The following is a 6,069-nucleotide window of genomic DNA, read 5'->3' on the forward strand; positions in this document are numbered from 1 at the left end:
CACCCCCAGCACCAATCGGACCAATCAGTGGCATGAATGATGTTTAAGGTTTAGGTTGGGTATTTTTCTTGAAAATAGAGAAACACGAAAAATGAACAGACCTAGCAAGTCGTGGGTTTTCCGAATTGGGTATTTATGATAAACTTGAGAACGCTTATCAAGGAGATGGGTGAGATGGGTGAGCCTTTGACATTTATTGAGCGTCTCCGGAGTCCGTGCCGAGAACAGACCCCATTAACCCGCACAACTAGCATCACGGTTTAATGAATTCTTCATTCTGGTGACGAATAAACTGAGGCTTCAGTAGAAGTACTTGTCCAAAGCCACACAGCCTGAGTAAAGCTGAGATTCAAGTCTGGGTTTTCCTGACTCAAAAATGGCACTTTGGCTTTTTTTTTTTTTTTTTTAAAGATTTTATGTATTTATTTGACAGAGAGAGATCAGAGAGGCAGGCAGACAGAGAGAGAGAGAAGCAGGCTCTCCGCTGAGCAGAGAGCCTGATGCGGGACTCGATCCCAGGACCCCGAGATCACAACCTGAGCCGAAGGCAGCGGCTTAACCCACTGAGCCAATTAGGCGCCCCGGCTTTTTAATATATACTATTTGTGTTATTAATAATGAATGGGGAGGAAAATAGATACCGAAGGACAAAAAAATATATATATTACTTAGGAGTCAAGTACTTGAAACCGGTTGCTTTACCCAAACTAAAAACCTTAACTAGGTACCTCAAAATGTCCTCATTTTCATTAGATGTTTAAGTGATGTTACACTCTGCTCTATACTTGTAAGCCCATGTTTTCACTATAAAACGGACAATCACTGAGCCATGATTGGGAATCCTACTATGCAGATATATATTCAAACAATTATTCAACAAAGAATTATTTTTTTAAAGATTTTTATTTATTTATTTGACAGACCGATCACAAGTAGGCAGAGAGGCAGGCAGAGAGAGAGGAGGAAGCAGGCTCCCCACTGAGCAGACAGTCCAATGCGGGACTCGATCCCAGGACCCTGGGATCATGACCGGAGCTGAAGGCAGAGGCTTTAACCCACTGAGCCACCCAGGTGCCCCACAACAAAGAATTATTTAACCATTTGTTATGTTTCCTGGAGGACAGGGGTAAAGAGATGATTCAACATAATCCCTACCATCAAAAGGGTTTCCTATGTTGGAAGTACAGTCAGACCAGGTTACTGAAATATTGTAGGGTTTTGTGTCACAAGAGCATGAACAATAGAATGGTCAGTTCTATCAGAACAGGCTTCATAAAGAGGATTCTGTTTAACAAAGTCCTTAAAATTAGTAAGTATTTATTAGCCAGATGGGGGTGGGGAAAGAAATTGTAAGAAGAGGGAACAGAAGGAGAAAATCCACAGGATCCAAACACGTAAAGCAGCATGATTTGTGACCACAATTACAAGGGAGAACTCACGTGACCCAGGATATCTGTGCATTCATAGCAATAGCATATATAATGTATAACCTAAAATCTTAATTAGCTATAAAATATCTGAGAAACTCTCAAGTGTAAGGGGGCTCTTTTTTTGTGTGTTTATTCAAATTTTTATTGCAGTAAGAATACCTAAGGGAAAGTGGACAAGCTACGTGTAACTACCACCCACATCAACAAAAAAGTGTCACAGTGCCACCAGCCCAACCCCCATGCCCGCAGGGAGCGTCCCGTGGTGTGCGCTTGCCCACGCTGGGGGTGTCCTCCGCGTCTGCCAGCTTGTGGAAGGCCGGTGTCCACCTCCAACCTCCTCCATCTCTGCAGTCTTTATCTCCCTTCCCCTTACCCAGCTTTTGAGTGTATAGATCTGCCTCCGTTCTGTTTTCTTTTTTTTTTTTTTTAAGATTTTATTTATGTATTTGAGAGAGAGAAAGAGAGAGAGCAGGTGGAAGGAAGAGGGAGAGGGAAGCAGACTTCCCGCTGGGCAGGGAGCCCCATGCAGGACTCGATCCCAGGACTCTGGGATCATGACCTGAGCCGAAGGCAGAGGCTCAACCAAGTGGGTCACCCACATGCCTGTTTTCTTTACTTTTATGAACTTATATAATGCTCTGTATTCACTGAGACTGCTCAGACAAAATCCTCAGTTTACCTCTCTTTTTCGGGGCAGATGGTTACGCTCTATCTCCCAGCCTCCTTTCAAAGATGAAGTGGCGGGGGCACCTGGGTGGCTCAGTGGGTTAAGCCTCTGCCTTCGGCTCGGGTCATGATTCCATGGTCCTGGGATCGAGCCCTGAGTTGGGCTCTGTGCTTAGTGGGGAGCCTGCTTCCCTTCCTCTCTCTCTACCTGCCTCTCTGCCTACTTGTGATCTCTGTCTGCCAAATAAATAAATAAAATCTTAAAAAAACAACAAAACAAAAACCAAAGATGAGGTGGCCATGTGACAATTGATATGGGCCAGCATAACTTAAGTTACTTGGCCACAGCTTTACAGAAGTGGGCTTGTGCCTCTAAGTTTCTCCTCCTCCTCCTTATTCACTTCTTTTTTTACGTGAGCTACTACATTCTCTGTATTTTGTCTTTAAATTTGGCTCAGTCAGCCATTGTAAAGTAGATACTTAGTCCTTGAAGCAGTATCCAGTGATTCATTCGTTAAGTACACCACCCAGTGCTCATCACAGCATGTTCCCTCCTCAATGCCCGTCCCCATCTTACCCCACCCCTCTGAAACCCCCAGATTGTTTCTCAGTGTCCATAGTTTCTCATGATTCATCTCTCTCTTTCTCTCTGGTGTTTCCCCCTTTGGGTTTCCTCCCTTCCCCTACCGTCCTCCATGCTTTGGTCATCTTCCACATATGAGTGAAACCATATAACAATTCTTTCTCTGCTTGACTTACTTCACTCACCAGAATCCCCTCCAGTTCCAACCATGTCGATGTAAATGGTGGGTGTTCATCCTTTCTGATGGCTGCGTAATATTCCCTTGCATATATGGACCGCATCTTTATCCACTCATCTGTTGAAGGGCATCTTGGCCCCTTCTACAGTTTGGTTATTGTGGACATTGCTGCTGTAAACATCAGGGTGCATGTGCCGCTTCTTTACACTATGTCTGTATCTTTGGGGTAATTACCCAATAGTGCAATTGCTGGGTCGTAGTGTAGCTCTATTTTTAACTTCTTGAGGAACCCCCATGCAGTTTTCTGGAGTGACTGCACCAGCTTACATTCCCATGAGCAGTGTAGGAGGGTTCCCCTTTCTCCACATCTTCGCTGACATCTGTTGTTCCCCCTCTTGTTAATTTTAGCCATTCTAACTGGTGTGAGGTGGCATCTCATTGTGGTTTTATGATTTGCATTTCCCTGATGGCTAATGATAATGAACATTTTTTCATGTGTCTATTGGCCATTTGTATGTCTTTTTTAGAGAAGTGTCTGTTCATGTCTTTTTTATAAATATCATCAGTGACATGTAGAAGACAGGGAAGAGCCCTAAGATGGAACAAAACCATGTCCCTGAACCATCATGTGGCTTCTTGACAACCAGGTATGCCACCTGGAGCTTCTTTGTGAGGAAGAAAGAAATGCTTCTCATATGAAAGCTCTGAAATCCCTCTGTCACGGCAGCTAACATTGCTCGGGCACCAACCAGGAACTGACCCAGTGAGCAGGGAATGTTCATTCTGCATGAAAGGAAGCGTTTGACTGTGATGAATTTTAACTTCCTTGCATGATGAAGTATGAGCCACATAAAGGGAGGAGGGTGGGGTGGATGATGTTGGCCCTGAGAAGCAAGAGAGGGAAGCAGCTTGCAGAAGCCTGATCCCTGGTGTCTCTTTTTCCTAGGAAAGCCTCTTGCTCTCTTTGGGAGGCCGGGGTCAGAACTAAAGATCACTGACGAGGAAAGAAACATGGTAACATTTCTCTATGGAAATGCTTACCCCCACATCTGCAACTGAGATTAACAGATGGAAGCGGGGACACTGGCCCCTCATCTCCCATAAACACAGGCAGAATGTGCAGAGAGCATGATTAAGACAGCAGCCCACCAGGACGAGAGGATGGGAGATCGCAGGAGTGGAAGGGACAAGACCCAGTTGTCACTGAGAAGAAAAATGAAAGCCAAAACCATGGAGACAGAAAACAGGGCAGGGGCTGCCTGTTTGGGGGGGGAGGTTGGAGGGATATACAGGTGGAACACAAAGGGTCTTTAGGATGGTGAAAACACTCTGTAGGATGTTGCATTGGTGAAACACTCCTCCAAATCTATGGAACTAGACAACATAGAGTGGATCCTAATGTAAACTGTGGACTTCAGTTAATAACAATGTATCATCAATCATGCTGGCTCTTCTGGCACAAAAATAGAAACCTAGATCAATGGAATGGAATAGAGAGCCCAGAAATAAACCCGTGCTTATAGGGTCAAATTAATCTGCGACAAAGGAGGCAGGATATACAATGAGGGAAAAGACTGTCCCTTCAGTAAACGGTGCTGGGAGCCTGGACCACCACCTGCAGAAGAACGAGACTGGACCACTTTCTCACACTATACACAAACATAAACTCAAAACGGATTTAAGGCTTAAATGTAAGACCTGGAACTATAAAACCCTCGAAAGAAAACAGGTAGTAACCCTTAGACATCAGCCTTAGCAGTATTTTTTCTAGATATGTCTCCTGAGGTAAGGGAACAAAGGCAGAAACAAACAAGTGGGACCACATCAAACTGAAAAGCAAAAACTGAAAATGTACAAAAAAAACTGTACCTAGTGAAGGACACCAACAGAAAGAACGGGACAAGGTATTTGCAAATAATAGGTCCCATAAGGGAGTAATATCCACAATATATAAAGAAGTCATACAACTCATTATCAAAAAGACAAACCACCAATTTAAAAGTGGGCTGAAGACCTGAATAGTTTGCATGGAACACATGGTGTTATAGGCAAACAATGAATCATGGAACATTGTATCAAAATCTAATGATGTACTGTACCGGTGGCTAACATAACATATAAAATTAAAAAAAAAAAAAAAGAGGAAGACTTGAATAGACATTTCTCCAAAGAAGACATCCAAATGGCCAAAAGACACATGAAATTTTTAACATCCTTTATCATCACGGAAATGCAAATCATAATAACAAGGAGACATCACCTCACCCCTGTCAGAATGGCTAGAAACAAACAGACAAGAAATAACAAGCGTTGGCAAGGACACAGAGAAAAAGGAACCTCATGCACTGTTGGTGGGAATGCAATCTGGTGCAGCCACAGTGGGAAACAGTATGGAGGTTCCTCAAAAAATTAAAAATGGAAATACCCTGCAACCCAGCAATTCAACTTCTGGGTTCTTACCTGAAGAAAACAAAAACACTAATTCAAAAAATATGTGGCCCCTTGTGTTTTTGGCACCATTATTCACAAAGCCAGGATATGAAAGCAACCCAAGCGTCCATGGACAGATGAATGGATGAAGATGTGGTATGTATACACAGTGAGGTAGTACTCGGCCATAAAAAAGATTGAAATCTTGGCAATTGTGATAATACGGATGCATCAGGAAGGTATCATGCTAAGTGAAATCAGTCATACAGAAAAGACAATTGCTTCATGTTTTCACTTCCTTATGGATTCTAAAAAACAAAACTAATGAAAAAAAAAAAACAGACTCATAAATACAGAGAACAGACTTCTTGTTGCCACAGAAGGACTGGGCAAAAGAGATGAGAGGATTAACATGCACAGACTTCCTCTTAGAAAATAGACAAGTCACGGGAGTGAATGCAACATAGGGGATAGAACTGTGATAGAGTCATTGTGGTGATGTCATAGGGTGTCTGATGGTGACTACGCTTATCTGGGTGAGGCTTTTGTAAGATACAGAATTATTGAATCCCTGCTGTACACTTGAAACGAATATAGTATTGATGTGACTTCTGCACTAGGTAACTATGCTCATATTCTATTAAAAAATACTGATAATATTGGCTCATCAGTTCTGACCAGTTTACTATGTTAATGCAAGATGTTACTGACAGAGGAATTGGGGCAGGGAGAAGGGTCAGGGGGGCACACCCCGCTCTTCTCCACGGTTTCTCTGCAAATCT

Source organism: Mustela nivalis, assembly GCF_964662115.1.
Source record: "Mustela nivalis genome assembly, chromosome: 7".
Classification (NCBI taxonomy): domain Eukaryota; kingdom Metazoa; phylum Chordata; class Mammalia; order Carnivora; family Mustelidae; genus Mustela; species Mustela nivalis.